Genomic DNA, 23933 nt, shown 5'->3' with positions numbered 1-23933 from the left:
CAGGCAAAGATGTCACAAAAAAAGAAAACTACAGACCAATATCGCTGATGAATATAGATGCAAAAATCCTCAACAAAATACTAGCTAACAGACTCCAACAGCACATTAAAAAATTCATACACCATGATCAAGTGGGGTTTATCCCTGGGATGCAAGGATTCTTCAATATACGCAAATCAATCAACGTGATACATCATATCAACAAATTGAAGGATAAAGACCATATGATCATTTCAATAGATGCAGAAAAAGCTTTTGACAAAGTTCAACATCCATTTATGATAAAAGCTCTCCAGAAAATGGGCATAGAAGGAAATTACCTCAACATAATAAAAGCCATATATGAAAAACCAAAAGCCAACATCGTTCTCAATGGGGAAAAACTGGAAGAATTCCCTCTAAGAACAGGAACAAGACAAGGGTGTCCACTCTCACCATTATTATTCAACATAGTTTTGGAAGTTTTAGGCTCAGCAATCAGAGAAGAAAAAGAAATAAAAGGAATCCAAATTGGAAAAGAAGAAGTAAAATTGTCACTCTTTGCAGATGACATGATATTATATATAGAAAACCCTAAAGACTCTACCAGAAAAATGCTAGCACTAATTGAGGAGTTTAGTAAAGTAGCAGGATACAAAATTAATGCACAGAAATCTCTTGCATTCCTATACACTAACAACGGAAGAGCAGAAAGAGAAATGAAGGAAACTCTCCCATTCACCATTGCAACCAAAAGAATAAAATACCTAGGAATAAACCTGCCTAAGGAGGCAAAAGATCTGTATGCAGAAAACTTTAAGACATTGATGAAAGAAATCAAAGATGACACAAACAGATGGAGGGACATACCATGTTCCTGGATTGGAAGAATCAACATCGTGAAAATGACTGTACTACCCAAAGCAATTTACAGATTCAATGCAATCCCGATCAAATTACCAATGGCATTTTTCACAGAACTAGAGCAAGAAATCTTAGGATTTGTATGGAAACGCAAAAGACCCCGAACAGCCAAAGCAATCTTGAGAAGGAAAAATGGAGTTGGTGGAATCAGGCTTCCTGACTTCAAACTATACTACAAGGCCATAGTGATCAAGACAGTATGGTACTGGCACAAAAATAGAAAGGAAGATCAATGGAATAGAATAGAGAACTCAGAAGTAAGCCCAAACACATATGGGCACCTTATCTTTGACAAAGGAGGCATGAGTATACAATGGAAAAAAGACAGCCTCTTCAATAAGTGGTGCTGGGAAAATTGGACAGCAACATGTCAGAGAATGAAATTAGAACACTTCCTAACACCATACACAAAAATAAACTCCAAATGGATTAAAGACCTACATGTAAGGCCAGACACTATCAAACTCCTAGAGGAAAATATGGGCAGAACACTCTATGACATCCATCAAAGCAAGATCCTTTTGGACCCACCTCCTAGAATCATGGAAATCAAATCAAGAATAAACAAATGGGACCTCATGAAACTTCAAAGCTTTTGCACAGCAAAAGAAACCATAAACAAGACTAAAAGGCAACCCTCAGAATGGGAAAAAATACTTGCCTATGAAACAACGGACAAAGGATTAACCTCCAAAATATACAAGCAGCTCATGCAGCTTAATACCAAAAAAGCAAATAACGCAATCCACAAATGGGCGGAAGACCTAAATAGCCATTTCTCCAGAGAAGACATACAGATGGCCAACAAACACATGAAAAGATGCTCAACCTCACTCATCATCAGAGAAATGCAAGTCAAAGCCACAATGAGGTATCACCTCACACCCATCAGAATGGCCATCATCACAAAATCTGGAAACAACAAATGTTGGAGAGGGTGTGGAGAAAAGGGAACTCTCCTGCTCTGTTGGTGGGACTGTAAGTTGGTAGAGCCACTATGGAAAACAATTTGGAGGTTCCTTCAAAAACTACAAATAGAACTACCATATGATCCAGTCATCCCGCTCCTGGGCATATACCCAAAGAAAACCATAATCCCAAAAGAAACTTGTACCATAATGTTTATTGCAGCACTATTTACAATAGCCAGGACATGGAAGCAACCTAAATGCCCATCAACAAATGAATGGATACGGAAGATGTGGCATATATACACAATGGAATATTACTCAGCTATAAAAAGGGATGAGATGGAGCTATATGTAATGAGGTGGATAGACCTACAATCTGTCATACATAGTGAAGTAAGTCAGAAAGAGAAGGACAAATATTGTATGCTAACTCACATATACGGAATCTAAAAATGGTACTGATGAACTCAGTGAGAAGAACAAGGACGCAGATACAGAGAATGGACTGGAGAATTCGAGGTATGGGAGGGGGCGGGGGGTGAAGGGGAAACTGAGACGAAGCGAGAGAGTAGCACAGACATATATATACTACCAACTGTAAAATAGTCAGTGGGAAGTTGTTGTATAACAAAGGGAGTCCAACTCGAGGATGGAAGATGCCTTAGAGGACTGGGGCGGGGAGGGTGGGGGGGACGGGAGGTGGGGGGAGTCAAGGAAGGGAGGGAATACAGGGATATGTGTATAAAAACAGTTGATTGAACCTGGTGTACCCCCAAAAAAATAAAAAAATAAAAAAAAAAAAAAAAGGATGAGATGGAGCTATATGTAATGAGGTGGATAGACCTACAATCTGTCATATAGAGTGAAGTAAGTCAGAAAGAGAAGGACAGATATTGTATGCTAACTCACATATACGGAATCTAAAAACGGTACTGATGAACTCAGTGACAAGAAGAAAGACGCAGATACAGAGAATGGACTGGAGAACTCGAGGTATGGGAGGGGGCGGGGGGTGAAGGGGAAACTGAGACGAAGCGAGAGAGTAGCACAGACATATATATACTACCAACTGTAAAATAGATAGTCAGTGGGAAGTTGTTGTATAACAAAGGGAGTCCAACTCGAGGATGGAAGATGCCTTAGAGGACTGGGGCGGGGAGGGTGGGGGGGACGGGAGGTGGGGGGAGTCAAGGAAGGGAGGGAATACGGGGATATGTGTATAAAAACAGTTGATTGAACTTCGTGTACCCCCCCCAAAAAATAAATTAATTAAAAAAAAAAAAAAAAGAATCTGCCTGCCACCGCAGGGGACACGGGTTCGAGCCCTGCTCTGGGAAGATCCCAAATGCCACGGAGCAGCTAAGCCCATGTACCACAACTATTGAGCCTGTGCTCTAGAGCCCGTGAGCCACAACTACTGAGCCCATGTGCCGCAACTATTGAAGCCCACGTGCCTAGAGCCCATGCTTTGCAACAAGAGAAGCCACTACAATGAGCAGCCTGCACACCACAATCAGGAGTAGCCTCCTCTCACAGCAACTAGAGAAAGCCCGTGTGCAGCAACAAAAACCCAACACAGCCAATAAATAAAATAAATAAATTTATGAAAAAAAAGTTAACTCATATATCCTCCTCTATAGACACTGAAGCTTTAACTGTAGAAATCTGTAATGCAATGGGCTTATTTTCATCTGAAATGTTTCATGATCGTGGTTATGAACATGTGTGCCACATTTGTGTCATGTGCAAACACCTTGCTAGAGCTAGAGTTATAGATTCATTACCTCATCAATGCATTTCCTTCTCTCTGCCTCCACTTTCTAATATCCACCGCTCCCTCCACAAGCTATTCCTTATCCCATTCCCTCTCAGTTTTGTTCTGGAACATCACTGTGTTGACTTTACTTGGTTGACTAATAGAGCTTTGGCTGATCCTAAATTAGCCAGCAAGCCCTGAGGCTAAATTCAAGCATTTCAGGATCTTCTGCCTCACTTTCTGCACCATCACCACTCACCTGTTTTGGTTCCCTCCACTTCACTTTGCTTTTCTCACCTTCTTTTCCAGCCCATGCTCTACTTTCAGTCTCATCATGTTCATCAAGGATTATAAAGGAATTGGGCTGAAGGGAAGTTAGGGTATATCTCCAAGATTTTCGTATCACACAGGCCAATCGTGTACTCCCATGAAAGAGTTCATGGGCGATTTAATGTGTGTATGGATGAACCATTACTCACACTGGCCTTTTAAGTTTATGTGTGCATCAACAACATACTGATAATTGGTAAAGTGACACCCAATCGAAACCTACTTGGCCAACCCAAGTTACTGCTGCATGTTTGCTTTTTTTTTAAGTACCCGCATAACATTAGCGATAACACAAATACATTTTACAGTGACCTCATCTTTATTATATGTATATTATTTTCATGTTATGATGAATAAAAGTAATACTTTAATTAAGACAAAAACACTAAATTGATAATTGCTTCTTGTAATGATGGCCTTAATATGATTATAGCTTAGTGCTCAGACATTACAATTGCTTTCTTGGAGTCAACCTCCTATTTTTATGATGCAATGCAGTTTTCTATCATCCTTCTAAAAATGATTCATGGCAATCATATGTCTTGGGACTCAAGGGTAACAAGATATTAAGGGAGGGAAAATGATGAAATAAACTGGCAAATGGGTTTTTAATGTTTCTAACTTTCCAATTATTTAAAAATATGCTTTAAAGCTCTAGAACTACAAGAGGTAAAACTCCTTTAAGAAACTAGGGTTTGGGGCTTCCCTGGTGGCACAGTGGTTAAGAATCTGCCTGCCAATGCAGGGAACACAGGTTCAATCCCTGGGGCAGGAAGATCCCACATGCCGTGGAGCAGCTAAGCCTGTGCGCCACAACCACTGAGCCTGTGCTCTAGAGCCTGTGAGCCACAACTACTGAGCCCATGTGCCACAACTATTGAAGCCCTCATGCTTAGAGCCCATGCTCTATGACAAGAGAAGCCACCACAATAAGAAACCCGTGCACCACTCAAAGAGTAGCCCTGCTAGCCACAACTAGAGAAAGCTGGTGCACAGCAACAAAGACCAAATGCAGCCAAAAAAATAAATAATAAAATCTTAAAAAAATTTTTTTTAAAAAATCAATTAATTAAAAAAAGCAAGCAAGAAAGAATGAAACCAGGGTTTGTATTGGGTTGGCCAAAAAGTCTGTTCAGGTTTTTCCGTAATGAGTGTATCTTATGGAAAAACCCGAACGAACCTTTTGGCCAACCCAATAACAGTTAAAAAGACAAAGTAAGCTAAAATTGACTATGTTTAGTTTTTATAACAGAGAACTCTAGCCTTAGTGTAAGCAATATTTAGGTAAAGATAAATAAACTGACCAATAAGAGACAATGCTTTCTTTATAGTTGGGTAAAAGATGTATAACATGCTATTTCTACCGATTTTTCTGCCATGACCTGAAAAAAGAAATAGCATGGATGGCAATAGGAAGAATTTAACTCAGACTACGAGTTAAACAAGTAGAAGTTCCTGGGTAGCTAAATAGGGCTGGCAATGGGAGGCACAGATTGGAGTTTTTCACTATTTAAAGTTCTCCAGATTAGCTGGAGCAGGAGAATTGGAGCATAGCAGGGTAAATGACAGCCTCTAATGCCAAATCACATTGTTCTTGAAACTGAAACAGTTCTGGTGTTTGGGGAGCAATGGATGTTCTTTAGAAGGATTCTAGCAACTGAAAAAATGCTTTAGGGTGAGTTGGGGACAGTTGCTAAATTAGCTGTGGAGTCAATCCAGGAAAACAGACAGTTAAGCAGAGATAGAAAATAGTTGAGACGGAAGGAGTAAGGCATGAATGGTGACTATGAATAGGTGTTTTAAATTAACTTTAAAAAGTATTTTAACTGATGTTAATATATGAACAGAGACTGTTGGTCTATCAATTTACTTTAAATGATGTTAACATGTGCCTCAGTTGAGTAAACTAGAGACTAGATTAAAAAACGTTTGAATAGCATCCATTAGTCTACTTAACTATGCATAGCTGAGGAAGAAAAAGCCAGGCATGGTCCTCCTTCTCCACCATTTCATCAACTCCATCCACCCAATACATAATTGGACAGTCAGAACATGAAAAGATACTCTGATCTGGTTTCCTTGACCCTGCTTTGTATAGCTCCACTCCTGTGCTTTCACAGACCTGAACACAGTTTTCCTGCTCTGTGTGCTTTGTTTCTGCTACCTTGATGTCTCTCAAAGCAATAAGACCAAACCACCTCTACCTGCTTGACCATCCATTTCACTCCCCTATTTTCTTCCCGGACAGAATTTAAGATTTTTCTTTAAAATAGAAATTACTTTCATTTTCTTTCTGATTTTAAAGTAAGAAATATCGTCTTCTAAAATGGATATTATAGCAAAGTTTTTAAAATTCCACTTATTCATTTCTGTTTACTGAATGCCTTCTATGAAGCAAGCATTGTTTTCAGCTCTGGGGATGCAGAGGTGATGAAAGTAGATAACGTCTCTCTCCTCATGGGTGTCACATTCCAATGAGCTGGAAAAGTGAGTAATACATAAGTGAGCAGAATATTTAGAGTATCAGGTATGGACAAGTGCTCTGGGGAACAAGGAAGCAGGGAACAAGGATGGGGTCAGCTGATGGCAGGCAGCCTCAATTTTCCTCGTAATGTTGCCACTTGTAGATAAATGTGTTAATATTTTAGCATATAACTTACCATAAATTTTCTTTTTTAGATTCATTTTTTTAATCTATAAACATACTCACATAGCTTAAAAGATTAAAAAGCATTAAAAAGTTATAACAAAAAAAATTGCAGTTGACTAGTTCTGTGTCTTCCTGTCCCACAAAGTAACTTTTTAATCTGCTTCTCCAAATGATATTTGTATACTGCTGCCTTGATTCATAAATTTTAAACATCACCTATTGACTTGCCTTTAAAGGAATGAAGAGTTTATATTTTTTACATCCCCTTCTCCTTTCTCTCCATTCTATTCTACTATAATAGATGAATCAGAGTTTCTGGCAAAATCTGTACACAACAGTTTTATTATGATTTTGGCTTTCTAGATTTTATTCAAGTAATGGACTATTGGTTCATATCCTTTCTTTTATAATTTTGTTTTCTTTGCAGTTAGCAATGGCTTCATTATCTTATTTGCTTATTTTTCCTTAAATCTCTGATTAACTCAACACAAAATGTAATAGCTCTATTACAAATGTCTTTACTGTAATTTTCTATATGATCAAAGCTATCAGATAATCTACTAGTTACTTACTCCCTCTTAATCCCTCTAGGTCAGCAGTCCCCAACCTTTTTGGCACCAGGGACCGGTTTCGTGGGAGACAATGTTTCCACAGACTGGTCAGGGGGATGCTTTCGGGATGATTCAAGTGCATTAAATTTATTGTGCACTTTATTTCTATTACTATTATTACATTATAATAACATACAACTCACCATAATGCAGAATCAGTGGGAGCCCTGAGCTTGTTTTCCTGCAACTAGATGGTCCCATCTGGGGGTGATGGGGGGACAGTGACACCAAAGTGTGTTGCTTATGTCCAGTCTCTGCGGTAAGATGTAGCCTGCTTAATTGTCATTAGTCACTCACTGATAGGGTTTTGATATGAATCTGCAAGCGATTGGTTTCTTATGGTCTCTGTGCAGTCAAACCTCTCTGCTCATGAAAATCTGTATTTGCAGCCGCTCCCCCAGCACTAGCATCACCGCCTCAGCTCCACCTCAGATCATCAGGCATAGATTCTCACAGGGAGCGCACAACCTAGATCCCTCACAGGCACAGTTCACAGGAGGGTTCAAGCTCCTATGAGAATCTAATGCCACCGCTGATCTGACAGGAGGAGGAGCTCAGGCGGTCATGCCAGCAATGGGGGGCGGCTGTAAATACAGAGGAAGCTTTGCTGGTTTGCCTCCGCTCACCTCCTGCTGTGCAGCCCTGCTTCCTCACAGGCCATAGAGTGGTGCCAGTCCATGGCCCAGGGGGGGTTAGAGACCACTGCTCTAGGTCCCTTTCATTCTCTTGTTTGAAACTGGCCTATTTGCTCTTTAGGGCTGCTGCACAACAGCTGTCTTGAGGTTTCCCTTGTCATCATCTTGGGGATTATTTTTCTTTCCACCTCCTGTGTTGTATTGCCTGCTCTCTATGTATCCTAGGTCTTCTGTTCTTGGCTTATTCTCCTGTTTCAGTAGAGAAAATCTTCTAATAGATTCTCAAAAAAAGCTAGGTTTCTATTGCTTCTGTAACAAATCACTACAAATGCAGTGGCTTAAAACAACACAAGTGTATTATCTTGCAGTCTGTATATTAGTGTGTAACTTAGATGGTATTGGGCTAAAACCAGGTATGGATAGGGCTGCATTCCTTTGTAGAGGTCTGAGGGTGAATCTTCCTCTGTTCCAGCTTCTAGAGCTGCCTGCATTCCTTGGCTTGTGACCCTCCCATTTTAAAGCCAGCAAAGGCGGGTTGAGTTCTTCTCACACTGCATCACTCTGACCTCTTCTGCCTCCCTCTTCTACTTTTAAGGACCTTACATTGGTCCTATCTGGATAATCTCCCTATTTTAAGGTTAGCTGATTAGTGAATATAACTTCATCTGCAACCTTAGTTTCCCTTTGCCATGTAAGGTAACACATTAACAGGTCCCAGGGATTAGGACATGAACATCTTTAGGGGATCTATTGTTCTGCTTACCTCAGGATATATAGGAAATACATATTAAAGCCTTTGTTGCACACGGAAGTCTGATTAAAAGATCGGTTAGATATAGGCTTCTATGTTTAAAATAATTCCATTCACAATTTATAAAGTATTATTTCACTTTCTTGTAGCTTGCAAATTTCTCTTCAATTTAGATGACATTCTGAATCTCGAGAAGCCTTAAGGAACTTGTTATTACTGGTATTGCAAAATTATATAATCATATATCTTGATTTGTATATTTTTTATTTACTGTTTGGGCATTTGGGCAGGGTCCTTCCAGTTTAAAGACAAATATCCTTCAGTTCATATATTTTTTTCTAATTACGTGCATTTATTGATTTCCTCCTCATCATTATTTCTATTTTCTCTATCAGGAGCTCCTATGGTTTGGATATTGGACTTGAATAACATACACATATGAGATAGAAGAGATATCATACACACACATGCAGATAAAAGAAGAAAAATTCATGTTTATGTAAAATAATATAAAAATTAAAGTATATAATTAAATATAAATATAAAGAATATAAATATAAATGTGTGTGTGTGTGTATATATATATATATGGAGAGAGAGAGAGAGAGGACTCCACCAACTAGGACCATGTAGTACTGCAATACTCTTGAAAAATATTTGCATATAAGTGGACCCATGCATTTCAAACCCTCACTATGTATATATTATATATATAATAAATATATATATGTAATTTCTGTAGTTTTTTATTCACTCTATCTTATTTTCTGAAGGATTTACTTAATATTATCTTTAAACATTCTTACAGATTTTGTAAAAAAGAAGCTATAAAATTTTTAATTTCTAAGAACTGAACTCAGTCATCCTTTGGTGTCTCATTTTCTTTATATATTTTTTCTTTGTAAAGAATGATTTATTTGAAGCTGTCTTCTGCTTCCTGCATTGTCTTTGCTTTCTCTTAATTCTTTTCTTTCTGGGTGTTTTCTTCCGGCCTTTTTCTTTCATATTTTTCTCAATAGTCACTAATAATCAAATATCCATTTCTTATCAGAATAAGACATAAAAACTTGATTGGAAATTTTGCATGTGGAGGTCAGATTTATTGGTAATTGTGTTAGAGCACAAGTATTACTCAAATCCTACCCAACCCAAAACACTGAAAAATTTTGAGAAGCCCAAAATAGAGAAGTCACTTAATTTATTACACATGGAATTCTCTAGTGATCAGGTTGTTTATAATTATCATATGGTACTTTAAATATGATCAGAGAAATGTAAAAATTGTGTGAAAGTGAACTGTGGAGACTTTGTGAAAATGGTCTTCCTTAAAGGTACATAGTATGTATTCTGGAAAGAGAGGAATAAAGATCATTCTAACTTAATGAACAACAATCCAAGTGGTTTATTAGAGCCACTGTGGAGAACAGTATGGAGGTTCCTTAAAAAACTAAAACTAGAATTGCCATATGATCCTACAATCCCATTCCTGGGCATATATCCAGAGAAAACCATAATTCAAAAAGATACATGCACCCTAATGTTCATAGCAACATTATTTACAATAGCCAAGACATGGAATTAGCCTAAAGTGTGTCCATCAACAGATGAATGGATATGCAGTGTGTGTGTGTGTGTGTGTGTGTGTGTGTGTGTAATGGAATATTAGCCATAAAAAAGAATGAAATAATGCCATTTGCAGCAACAGGCATGGACCTAGAGATTATCACACTAAGTGAAGTAAGCCAGACAGAGACAGACAAATATCATATTCCTCTTACATGTGGAATCTAAAAAAAGTGATACAAATGAACTTACATACAAAACAGAAATAGACCCATAGACATAGAAAACAAACTTATGGTTACTAAGGGGAAAGGGGGGAGGGATAAATTAGGAATTAGGGGTTAACAGATACACACTGCTATATATAAAATAGATAACCAGAAGGACCTACTATATAGCACAGAAAGCTATATGTATAGTGAGATATGTATACATATATATATATAATTTGCTGTACACCTGAAACTGACTATAACTGTAAATCAACTATACTTCAAAAAAAAAATTCCTGTTCAGGAAGAGTGGATCTTAAAATCTGACAGATTATGCAGCTTCAGCTTTAATGGTTCTTCATTTCCAGCCTGAAAGACAACAGGAATGATTATAGATTTTTTTAATGAAAGAAACTTTATGAGTAAGTAAGGTTTAAAAAATTAAACTGGTGGTGATTTTCCAAATGGCTTTTATTTAAAAGTGAAGGCTTAGAGAAGGAAAGGAGACCACACTGGAGGATATTTTATTAATCAGGCTTTTGTGGTGATCAAATTCTGAACTCTTAAATGGCATTGAGTATGAAGAGGAAGTGACAACCTAAGATGCTGTTTCTAAGAGAAGCATCAATATTCACTCAGTGATTACATATGAAAAGGGAAGAGAGAAGTTAAAGATAACTCAAAAAGTTCAGGCCTAGGGGACAAGCTTTAAGTAATTTGTGTGGTGAGAAATATTTTCAGTATAAGCCCTGAGTGTATCCTGCTTAAAATTTTAAAATTTTACTCACTCTCTATTTTGAGTTCTATCTCTTAATTTTCTTCATTTTAATAATGAAGCTTCTGGCTCTTTCTGGAAAAGCATCATATTTCAAAAACAACCTTTTAATTAATTACTCAACACTTTGTATGTCTGTGTGAATGAAATGCCCAAGCACTTTTTTTTTTCTTTTCTGGAATTTAGAATTTATCATGGGGTAGCGATCTGAAAGTTATAGTGTAGACTCATGAGAACTGAGAAATGTATGTTTTGTAAGTTTTTTAATTGATAAAAATCCATCTTTTTTTCTATTGCAACATGGATAAAGTTGATAAATAATATTAAGTTTTTGGACCTGATGAAGTTTCTCTCCTTGACCAAACTCTACTCAGTTTCCCTTGAGCTCTTTTTCGGCTAGGCTTGACTTTTGACTTGGTGTTCATCTCTGCACAGTCCAGTTTTAACCAGTTTCCCCCATCTTCCTTATCTGATCACCCTTGATATACAATCAGGTTCCTCATCCTCTACTATCTCCCAAGTGGTGTCTGTTCACCCTGGCCTGCTTTCAGCAAGAATCTTGTTGGGCAGGTTCAGCCAGAACCCCCTATACCCTAGATGTTTCCTCTTAGTAATTCTCCATCCTCTGACCTCCACCCTACTCCTTGGTTATAAATTCCCACTGTTCATGCTGTATTGGAAACTGAACTCACTCTTGAATCATAAATATTGTTTTTTCTTTAACAACTCTTATGGCCAAGTTTCATCAGCCCCACATAATAGATATCTGTGGAATGAGAAAATGACTGTACCTAAATGTCATGGAGATGATCATTACCTCCACAATCACCCAACAGCAACAGTGAACATGACCAGAACACCTACTAACTCCTTGTACTGTGCTAGGCTCTAGGGGTACTGGCAGATATAAGACCCTTCCATGGCAAGTCAAAGATTACAATTACTTGGAAGGAAAAATATATGCCAAAATAGCAAATAACTATTTACGGCTGCTTTAGGTCAATATTTCATTTCACGGCTTATATTAAATCCCAATCTTCTCTTTAAAATTAAGCTTTAACTAAAAATTGTCTCCATAAGTCTACCAGGGAAATCTTACATATCTTTAATTCTTCAAAATTGTCAGGACAGAGGAATGTGTAAGCAAATAAAATAAAGAAGGAAATGGAGCAACATTGCCGATACACTACTTTTATGAATTTGGATTTGTCTTATATTTACACAACTTACTAGGTAACAAGAATGCATATTGCCTCAAAAATTCACTATGACAAGTAGATAATGTTTTCTATTCTAATGTACCACACAATAATAGGATACTTATCTAATTCATATTCCATCTGACACGCTTAAACCCAGTTTGCTCTCAAAATCTTCTGTGACTCCTGCTGATTCTTCACCTCTCCCTCTCATGTTTCCTTTTATCTTTCGAGAAGCACGTTTTTAAAGTTACTTCTAAAGGAACAAAGGGCAGTGTTGTTGCTGTATGTAATACTCTTCTCATCAGACAATTTCGATTGCTTTGGTAACCTGGTAATTTACATTCACTCCCTTCAGGTCGCATTCAGATTCCACAAAAGCATCTTCCCTAGCAGGCTTATTGCTTTTTCATTCCTATGGAGTCTTGGGCTGAGACAACTTCAGACACAGGCCTTTCATCCAATCACAAGTCCTGGACTCAGTAACACCCTGCTGGGATTCTTACATCCACCTCAAGGTGGTTTGATGGCTGACACTGCCAACTTGCTGCAGGAATAATAGGAAATGTTTAGAGGATTTGGCCTTTTAAGTCTCTGTAAGAATTGGTCAATTAAAAACAACTGTAAAAAACACCTTCCAAACAAAAGCTTTTCTTCATACTGTGAAAGATATGATGGCGTACCTTATAAAATCTACTTGACCAAAGAAAGGCAATCTGTCAAGCCCTGTTTAAGTAGCTGTAGGTATACATTCTCATGAATGTTTCTTTTTTCTCACTTAGCTCATTTTTAAGCAGAAAAAAATAGCCCTACTTTACCTGAGGCTACTAAATACTGATACAAATGATGATGAACAGGCAGTGTGATAGAGGGACAGTCCACTCAGCTGAGATATTCATGATTCCCGAGAAACCTGCAATCACTTGGTACAGAATGTTTTGTTCAGTGGATAATCATATTTTGGAGTCAGATCCTTGGATTCAAATTCATCTCTTAATAAAAGTGAAAACTCGGGAGTTACCTTAACTTTTCTCTGAGACTCAGTTTCCACATCCGTAAAATGGAAATAAATAGAGTGGATTGTTCACAGGATCGTTGCTAGGAATAAATAAATAAATACATTTTACATAATGTATTTAGCACTAAACCTAGTACATACTGGTTGTCAATAATGCTAGTTGTTAATGTTTATTTATTTAACAAGGGTTTTATTGTGCTGTTTCTATGTCCTAGTCTTTTTTGAGTATCCCAAACTGAGTATTCCTGCACTCAAGGACTGTGCACCTTAATATAAGCGATAACCTCACAGTCAAGCCATTTAAGCTAGCAGAACCTATAGTGGCAAGCCTAGGAAGCCATGCTTTCTTTCTGTAATTTGCTCTTTTGACCAGTTGATTACACCAGGAGCTGATTCAAGGTGATTCTGTCAGTTCATGACACTGGAGATTTGGAATTGATTTTAAGAGATACAAATTACTGCCTGAATCGAGGACAAGCATATCCAGGAATTATGGAAATCATGGTCAAATATTTCCAGAGCAAATTGGAGAAATTTGATATGCCAGGAAAGAAAAAGACTGAGAGTATAGCTGCCTTACTTTCTAGTAGTTTTGCGATTTCTGATTCCATTTCTTCGTGAAAGCAAGCTGCACTTTCTGCCTATGGTTACATTTAAAAATCTATATCTCACTAATTAATTTTCCTTTTGATTTAAGTTGGTATGATTTAAGTTCTATTACTTAAAACCAAAGTGCTTTAACTAAGACCCAGGATTTGACTTGAGGAAGTGAACTGACATTTAAAGATCTGGAAGCCAAGTCAGATCTGATGAAGGATTTGTTGTCAGTTATAGCAACAAGAGGAGCAATAAAAAGCAGAGACTGAAAGCTGAATCAAAACGGAATAGCAGGAGTAGTGCACACCCAGGGCCTAAACCTAACCGTGTTGAATGTATTATTGCTTCCTCAGCAGACTTTTGTTCTCAGCCATTCCTCTATGAAAATCTGAGCCCACGGTACCTTTAAGAAAGGCACTGTAGGGCTTCTAACAATAGTAATTGTCAAAGCCCATGGATATTATTATTTGCAAAGAATAGTTAGTATCATTTTGCTAATCATAGAAACAACTGTCCCAATATTGTGTGTCTGAGCAATGCCTAGAATAGTGTTCTAATGTATTTTTGCATGAAATATAGTAGTGAACATATATTAATTACTTAATAAAACATATACTTTGAATAATGAATAAATACTGAGTTTCAAGGAAACGTTTGACTCAATATATGGTAATAGTTTATAACAATGATATACACTAATTAACCAAAACAAAATATATAAATTATCTTTTGATATTCTATAGCTGTCAGTTAACATCGTGGATTTTAGACTAATTTTTGTTAATTAAAAAAGAATAAACTTAAATAATCTATAGGTTATTTTGAGACTTAGCAAGGAAATTTCTGCAGTAATAAAGCCAATTTTATATAAACGTATCTTTTATTCTGACTCATATGTGTTGTTTAACAGAAGTACTTACTCCTCATACTGCAACATAATTTCTGAAAAATTTAAATACTGGCTCTAAAGGAAGAGAGATCCAAGTTTAGTTCTCTAGATATGAGTTGAATGAGAACCCCAAAAGTTGTACCTGAAACCTTAAAAATTAGGAAAATATGTGGAATGCTCTTACCGTGTAACAGTTTCTTTTCTAAAAAAAGATTTTCCCTTTTAGAAGTATTTGGGAATGTATTTACTTCCTTAAAAATATATATTCTATTTCTTTTAAAATGCTTGCTCAGAGTTTTGCATCAGATTAAGATAGAAGGACAAGAACTGTAGTTACTCTCCCACCAGAAACAACTTAAGAAATAGACATAATATATCAAACAACATAATATATTAAAAGATATTAGACATCAGGCAGTGCAGGAAAATGTTCATGAGACAGGAGAACAATGAAAGTAGTCCAGTGTTTGCCAGAGAGAGCTTCCAGGCCACACATCAGGGAGGAGGAACCGAGGCAGAGCCAGGATTTTCCCTGAGTTGAGGTTATAAAGTTGGGAGTCTAGGAGCAGAGTATTGGTAAGAAAAGAGCTGAAGAGAGAAAGGGGGGAGGGGAGAGAGGGAGAGAGAGTGAATGATAAGCAAGTCGTTGCACATCTATATAACCTAGGACTCCTCAGCAATAATAAGCTATAAATGCAGCAACACAGGTGAGTCTCAATTATGACATGTGGAAGAAGTCATCCCTCCAAAAGGCTATATCCTTTATGATTTTATTTGCACATATATTTCTACAATAAGAAAAATAATGCATAGTGAAATAATATATAGCAGATCAGTCCTTGCCTAAGTGTGAGAGAGAGAAGTGGCAAGGAGAAGAAGTGACGCATAAAGGGCGTGAGAAGACTTTGAGCTGAGGGATTTGTTCATTATCTTGATTATGGTGATGATTTCATGGGTGTATATATATTGTCCCAACTTACCAAATTATATTTTAAAAATATGTGCAGTATATTATATATATTTATATGTATGCAATATATTATATATGTGCAGTCAAATTGTATCCATTTTACCTAATAAAACTGAAAAATGATTTTAAAAGGCAAAAAAAGCCTTTTAAAATATGAGTATTTTAGCATTTTTAAATTTCAAGTGAACAAAATCAATCTAGGCTGATTTACATTAAAACACCTATACAAATCCTGAATGTCCGTAGGTAGAATGAAAATAGGAGCTATGTCATTAGTTATATATCAATATTATTTCAGAATAATAATTACCTCTAGGCCTAAATTATTATAATGTTCATCATTTAAATCTATATTCCTTGCTTCTTTATTCATTTTTCTATAAAATACATTATTTTTAATTAAAAACTGATCCAAATAGCTAATTGATTGGATAAAGGCAAAAATATATTTTATTAATATGCCATTTATTGATGAGATTATCCATTTATAAATTAGATAGGCAAAAGCTTCCTTTGTATTTTTTTAATATATATTTATTGGCATATAATTGCTTTACAATGTTGTGTTAGTTTCTGCTGTACAGCAAAATGAATCAGCTATATTTACACATATATCCCCACATCCCCTCCCTTTTGAGCCTCCCTCCCACCCACCCCCCATTCCACCCCCTAGGTCCTCACAAAGCACTGGCTAATCTCTCTGTACTCTGCAGCAGCTTCCCACTAGCTATCTATTTTACATCTGGTAGTGTATATATGTCATGATACTCTCTCACTACGTCCCAGCCTCCCCTTCCCCCGATATCCTCAAGTCCATTCTCTACTTCTGTGTCTTTATTCCAGCCCTGCCACTAGGTCCATTAGTACCATTTTTCTAGATTCCACACATTTGCATTAGCATACAATATTTGTTTTTCTCTTTCTGACTTACTACACTCTGTAAGACAGACTCTAGGTCCATCCACCGCACTACAAATAACTCAACTTCGTTCCTTTTTATAGCTGAGTAATATTCCATTGTATATATGTGCCACATCTTCTTTATCCATTCAGACAAATTTAAATAATTTACTTAGTTTAATTAATATTAATGAATGGAGAAACAAAAATGGTTCATCTTCCTATCATTTCCCATTAAAAAACTTTTGTAGGAAATACATAGCACTCAGCTTGATACAGAGAACAGGGCCCTCAACATGGGGGATAATTTTGTTTCAGATCCTTAATTGATGAACTATCCTGAATCTATACATTGGAATGCTATTCAGCCATAAAAACTGTTGACACATACAATAACATGGATAAGTCTCAAAGACATTGTGTTAAGTGAGTAAGTCAGTCTCAGTAGATCCCATACAGTATGATTCCATTTATACGGCATTCTGAAAAAGGCTGGATACCAGACATTAGGGATGAGGGAGGGTCTGACTACAAAGGGTCAGCAAGAGGGAAATCTTTGGGATGTTGGAATTGTTCTGTATCTTGTTTGTATTCACAGAAAGCTTTCTTTTAAAGGTCTCATATTCTCCTTTAACTTCTTTTCGGGTGACAGTGTGTCAACTAAAGTCTCAATTTCTTAGCCTAGGTGTCCTTGAAGTTATGGATAGCCATGTAACATAGTTATGGTTAATGATGTGGAAATATGGTACCAGGTGGGAGGTATAGAAAACTTTTCTCACATAATAAAATATTGACCAGACTGATCTTGTGTGCCCCTTTTTGCCTGTCACTTTTCCCCATTATTCTTGCCCTCAATGCAGATGACATGAATGAAGGTGTGGCAGCCATCTTGTGACCAAGGGTTATAAACTATTAAAAAACAAACAAACAAAAAACGCTGATCCAGTGGGAAGATGCCCAGGTATTAGGAGCCTTTTGTGCTAAGCCTGCCTCTGCAGGTAGCTAACCAGCTGTGCAGGTTTGGAGAAAGTACCTCCCCTCTCAGGACTACAGTTGTACACTCTGTAAGATCAGCAGATTGCCTAGAAAAATAGCTAAGGTCCCTTCTAGCTTGCAACATTTTCTAGTAATTTATTAGCATCTTGGGATTCTAGAATCCTAGGATCTGATTACTTCCAGGGTTAAACTTTCTTGCTCTTTTTAGTTGGCCTTTATTTTAGACACTGAAGATAGACATCTTCTCATTTCCTCTAAAGGGAACGGGCTTTCTCTCTGGATTAACTATCCAGAATGTTGCAGTAGTGTGTAAAAATCCTCCTAGTGGTCATTGGTCATACTGTATTCTTTACAACTTCTATTTCAAGAATAAGAAAAAAGAAAGGAAGGAAGAAGTTCAGTTCAGAAAATCTGAAATCCCCCCAAAAGAAAAAAGAAAGCCAATTGAAACTGTCTGGGTATTATTGGGGCCTTTCACCTAGGCTAATTGGCAATGCATCAAAAGTATCACAAGGTTCTAACAGAATGCATTAATGCCAAAGTTCATTTTTTCACACATGGTGCAAAAATGATGATATACCATGGCAAAATAAATCTTCATTTAAAAAATTAAAAAAAAGAAAAAGAAAGTTCTCCTGTTCTCAATCAATGAGTTTGAAAAAATGCTAACTTTTTTATTACTCAATTTATGATTTAAGATAACCATTTTTCAAGTTAATAAACTGCCTAGGAAAACTGTACTTAAACAAGCAACCCTGCCTTCATATTGGTAGCAGTACAATTCTAGTGATCTGTTATTAAAAGGTTCCCCTTTGAGTTCCTCTGCAACTTTTCATGGTGATCATTAAATCTACTGTGACATTCTATCAACACATTCAGACTCTGCCTTTTGTGGGTAATACAGACGTTGCACTCTATCAACCTGTCAATGTATCTGGCTTTTGGAGCTCTTACTCAAAGAGATTCATTCCATGTTTTCTTGAGGTGGTGGTAGCAGCCTGTAAAAGGTTATCTGTGAGGAAAGATTTTTCTCCTAATGCCAATCTCTTACAATGAAATAGTTATCAAAAAGATGGAGTAAAAGAAAAGCTAGTAGCTGATCAATAACAAAATGTGAAATATGGACTTTTTAGGATATAAATATACATACACATATGTGTATAGTCTATATCTATGTCATATGGATAAATGCAAGACACTGTATAAAGGATGGAGCTATTCCCTACAGACATTAAGAAATTTAAGACTTCCTGATCTTGTATTTGAGAAAGTACTATGATTTCAAATAATTAATAAAATAAAATGAGGCATTTGTGAATGTAAAAGACAGCACAATCTCTTCAACAAGGAGAGAAATAAATCTTGTTAAATAAGATTGTCTAAAGGGTGCTACATAGCAGCTTTGCACACTGCTGAAAGCAGTAAGAATCTCAACAGTAGAAATCAGCTAGGTCACCCCAATGTACATCTATGACATCAAACCCACTTTCTTGGGGAAAAACAGGCATTTTGCTAAATAGGTACTTTAGCATAGAAAGGAAAATGAATTTCAACCAACTCACCACCAGTCTATTGGTAGCGGCTGCCTGGAGCATTGTGGTGAAAAGAAATCTGAAGTCAAGATTGGGTTCGACCTGAAAGAACAAGATTCTTGATTACCAGTGTCTGCACTTGCTCAGCAGGTGAAGTGAAGGTTCACGTACTGTGCACATGCCAGCCCTGTACTGGATTTTCTTTGTAGGGCAGGAATAGAGATGAAGACTTAAGAGAATGGACATGTGGACACGGGGCTGGGGAAAGGGAGGCCGGGACAAATTGGGAGATTAGGATTGACATATATACACTATCATGCGTAAAATAGATAGCTGGCAGGAACATGCTATAAAGCACAGGAAGCTCAGCTCGGTGCTCTGTGATGACCTACATGGGTGGGATTGGGGTGGGGAGTGGGAGGGAGGTCCTAGAGGAAAGGGGATATAGGTGTACATATAGCTGATTCACTTCATTGTACAGCAGAAACTAACAACATTGTGAAGCAATTATATTCCAATTAAAAAATAAACAAACAAACAAAAAGATGAAGGGATTCATATACAAATTTCTGATTCCTCCTTAAGGAACCGATGGAAATCCTCAACTAAAGGAATTATTTTCAGCCTGAATTTCTTTTCTTTTAGGTTCTCTTTATCCCTTTTTGGTGTAACCCCTGTCACCACTTGCCTATGTAGGCTTGCACTGGAATAAAGTATTGTGGCATAAGATACCTTACTTTAAGATACCAGACAACTTTTGGTCTTAGTTTCTGTATTTGCCATTTCTTACAATAGACTTTTCCCCATACTTCCTAGTATCTGATCTCCTTTCCTGTGCAGTATGAATTTCCCACTTCCTATGCTGTGTGAATTCCCTAGGCTGTGTGTACAAGTCTTGGTCTTTATGGAAGATAGAGCCTGTTTCCAATTTTAGAAGGCTAAAGGACTAGATGCTTATCATCCCAGACTCTTGCAACATGGGTATATATAGTTGAGCTAGGCTCAGCCCATTAAATAGGCATTCAGACAGGCGCTAGTGACTGACAGAAGCAGATAAAAGATTGTGATAGAAGCAGATGTGGAGATTGTGATGTGGCAGCAGTAGAAGCAGTGTGTTTCCAAGAGCAGCTATGGCAGTAGTTCCAGTGGCAGCTAGTCTTCAGGGCGGTGGCCGCTGTAATGCACGCTGTAGCACCTTACAACCAGTGGCAGCAGCAGTGGCGTCTTCACTAGACCTGCTCTGTGAGAAGATTCAGGCTGGGGTTCTTGCTACTGCCTAGCTTCCTTTACTTCTGCACAGTCTATTTCTCCAGGCTTACCAAAAATTCTGTGGAAAATCCAATATATTTTCAATAAGGACTTTTTCTGCTTAAATGAATCAGAATAGGTTTCTCTTGGTTGCAGCTAACATCATTGACTAACAGATTTGTGAGAGGCTTTGTTAGTGATAAAACTAGGTAAGTTTTGCTTCTCCCACTTTGCTCTGTAGATGCTAGCTAGATTTGCTACTTGGTAAAACCTCAAAAAGGGTTTTTCTGTCTCCCTGTTGAAATTTGCTCCTTTATATAAGCTCTCTATACAGGTTATATGCTGCGGTTTCTGCAATGAAGCAACGGGGCTGATAAATTTTGTACCTTTTGACCAAAGGAGTAACTTTACATTAAAAATTGGAATTAAAAGTAGAAAGTTCATCTTCAGAAACATGGATACCATAACTATTTTGTCATCGTTTCTAATGATGACAGCAATATATTACAAATTCAACCAATTCTCACATCTCCGCTGCAACACTGTCACCATTATTTCTCCACAGATGACTCAACAGCTGAATAACTGGTCCCTGGTTTGTCTCCTGCCCATCCCACCCACCTCCCACATGTACAGGTTATCTTCCAAATAAAACTTTTAACGCTATCTCAGCATGAATTAGGAAAAAAAAATCCAGAATCTTTACTATGGTTTACAAAGATCTACATTCTTTTGCTTTTGGCTGTATCTCTGACTTCATTTCCTACTATTTTCCATCTTGCCACACTGGCCTTTTTTCTGTTCCTTTACCAAGCCAGCAATGCTCCTATCTCAGGGCCTTTACACCTGCTCTTCCCTCTGACTTGAGGATTCCTCTCCCAGATACTCACATAACTCGTCCACTCAGTTCAGATCTCTGTGACAACATCATCTCCACAAAAAGGACTTTATTCACCATTCTTTCTAAACGACCACATTTGTAACTCTTTGATTCCCATTCTGCTTTATTTTCTCCTCATAATTCTTATTACCTGCTGACATTATACAATCTTGTGTTTATTTATTTACTTATCTTTTACTTTATTTATTTATTTATAACTCCTCACCCCCATGAGGAGCTTCATGGGGAAGGTAGAGACTCTAATATGTATTTTTTTCATGGCTATAAGTGCCTGGTCAAATGCCTGACACACAGTATTAAGTAAAGGGATGAACCGGAACAGTTCAGAGTTGGGTGTTGAATGAGGGTATAAAAGTGTTGTATAGAATCTCAGACTTTCTCTCCTACTATTGCAACAACTTCTTTTATTAGAGCTGGACTCAAACGTAAAATCTTTGAGAAGCATAAGCCTAGCACCTGACAAACTCTAAAATGTCTGTGTGTGGGTGACTGAGTGACTACATAAATTAATTGGTGACAAAACCACTCAATAAACATAATCTATTTAAATAATGATCAAATGATTAAATAAGTGAGTGATCAAATAGTAACTGGACAGTCAACTTGGAATCCTTACAAGCATTAGGAAATGTCTTGGGTCGCCTCATTCCTAAAGTCTATATTTTTCTCCAGATGTTTATATTTTGTATTTATATCGCTGGCTTAATAAATTTTCTTGAGCCTCTAGGTTAAATTGGAGCAGCATGCACAATTTAAATTATTTGTTAAGTTACAGTTATTATTTGGTTGTTATTTGTGGCTTTTACAGAAATTCAGCTAAGCAATTCACTTGTCATCATTTAGCATGAGTGTCCAGGTAAATATTATTTACTCCACTCAGAGAATATGGTGTTATCTGGTGCTTGCTTCATGTCAATTAAATTCAGAGCACAGTGCTAGGAAATGTGGAGATTCTCTAAAGAAAATGACATATTTCCTGCCTCCAAAGAGTCTGTCAGTTCTAACATTAGTACAAATTGGGTCTCTTTCTGGGTATGACACTTGGTCTGTTTCCAGCTGAGTCAGTCTTCATCTTAGTTTCCCCAGCTGAAAAATAAAGCTAATAATATCACTGTCAGGAAAAAATAGTGGAGAGCAGTGAGGTAATGTTTAGAGTCTGAACTTATTAGTAAGGTACAAGTTAGGTCAACACATTCTAGAATGTTTTAGTTGTGTGAAACAACAAAGACATTAGAGTCTCTTCTAACATCTGCTAGAGCTAGATGATCTATTAGAGCTGGAATTCTAACAGTTCTAACAAAACAACCAATCTAGTGTTTTTCAAACTTAAAAAAAATTGGAATCATTTTGAAATGAAATCTGAACCTGAGGCATAAGTGCTTAGAGTTGTTAAAAGTGGAACTATATTCGTGTACACTGCTTAATTAGAATTTGATGTCTCTGAGACCCACTTCCTGGGAAGCTGTCACACAGATGCAACAGTCTGAACATTTTATGGTCATCTGCACTAATTCAGATACAGCTTTCCCTTTGGCACCATTAGACAGAGATTACCCATTTTTAGGGCAGGAATATAAGCTGTCCCAGCATACAGAGATAAAAGGAAGAAATTTAGCTGCCTTAGATATAAGAGCTCCACTCTTCATCTCAGCAATTTCCTCTCGATATTTTGAACTATAACCAGCCTTACTTAACTCATGGTATCTCATCCCTTTATCTGTGCTGCCTCCTGAAAAATTAGGAACCTAACTCTTGCCCCAGCTATGATTATCTGTCCCCCAGTGTGTGTGTGTGCATGAACACACACACGTGCACACACGCACAAACACACACACCCCCCCCCCCACAGTTTGATCCCATTCAAGTTGGTGGTCACAACCCAAAACAGACTTGCCCCTATCTGTTCCACCGGGACAGTGTTGGCAGAGACCTTGTAGATCTTTTTCACCATTGTTATCCCAAACAGCTATCACACTGTCTTTTTTTCATATATGCCTTCATTTATTCACCATTTAATTAAATACATGCATGCTTTCTCTGCACCTGACACTGTTCTTAACACAGAGAAACAATGTTGAGGGAATTTGTTCCTGCCCTTGTGGATCTTACAATCCTATGTATGGTTTGTAATCTGTAAGTAATTTTTCAATTAATGAAAACATTTTCCTTCTGGCAAATAAAGAAGCCATCACGATTGAACAATAAACAAACAAACAAAGAAACAAATAAGTTTTTAGAGCAGGTTTAGGTTCACAGCCAAATTGAGCAGAAAGTAGGAGAGTTCCCATATACTCCTTGCTCCTCCACCCCCACAGCTTCCCCCACTATCAAGGTCTGGTGTTAGAGTGGTACATGTGTTGCAACTGATGAGTCTGAATTGTTACATAATTACCACCCCAAATCCACAGCCTACATTAGGGTTCACTCCTACTGTTGCACATTCTGTGGGTGTGGACAAATGTCTAATGACATATATCTGCCGTTTTAGTATTGTACAGCATAATTTCACTGCCCTCAAAATCTGGCTAGACTTTTAAAATTCTATTTTAGGCTACAGAAATCAGATTGAGTAGCATCTCCTTTCAT

Source organism: Hippopotamus amphibius, chromosome 1 (genome assembly GCF_030028045.1).
Source record: "Hippopotamus amphibius kiboko isolate mHipAmp2 chromosome 1, mHipAmp2.hap2, whole genome shotgun sequence".
Classification (NCBI taxonomy): Eukaryota; Metazoa; Chordata; class Mammalia; order Artiodactyla; family Hippopotamidae; genus Hippopotamus; species Hippopotamus amphibius.
Note: the sequence above shows the minus strand (reverse complement) of the source record.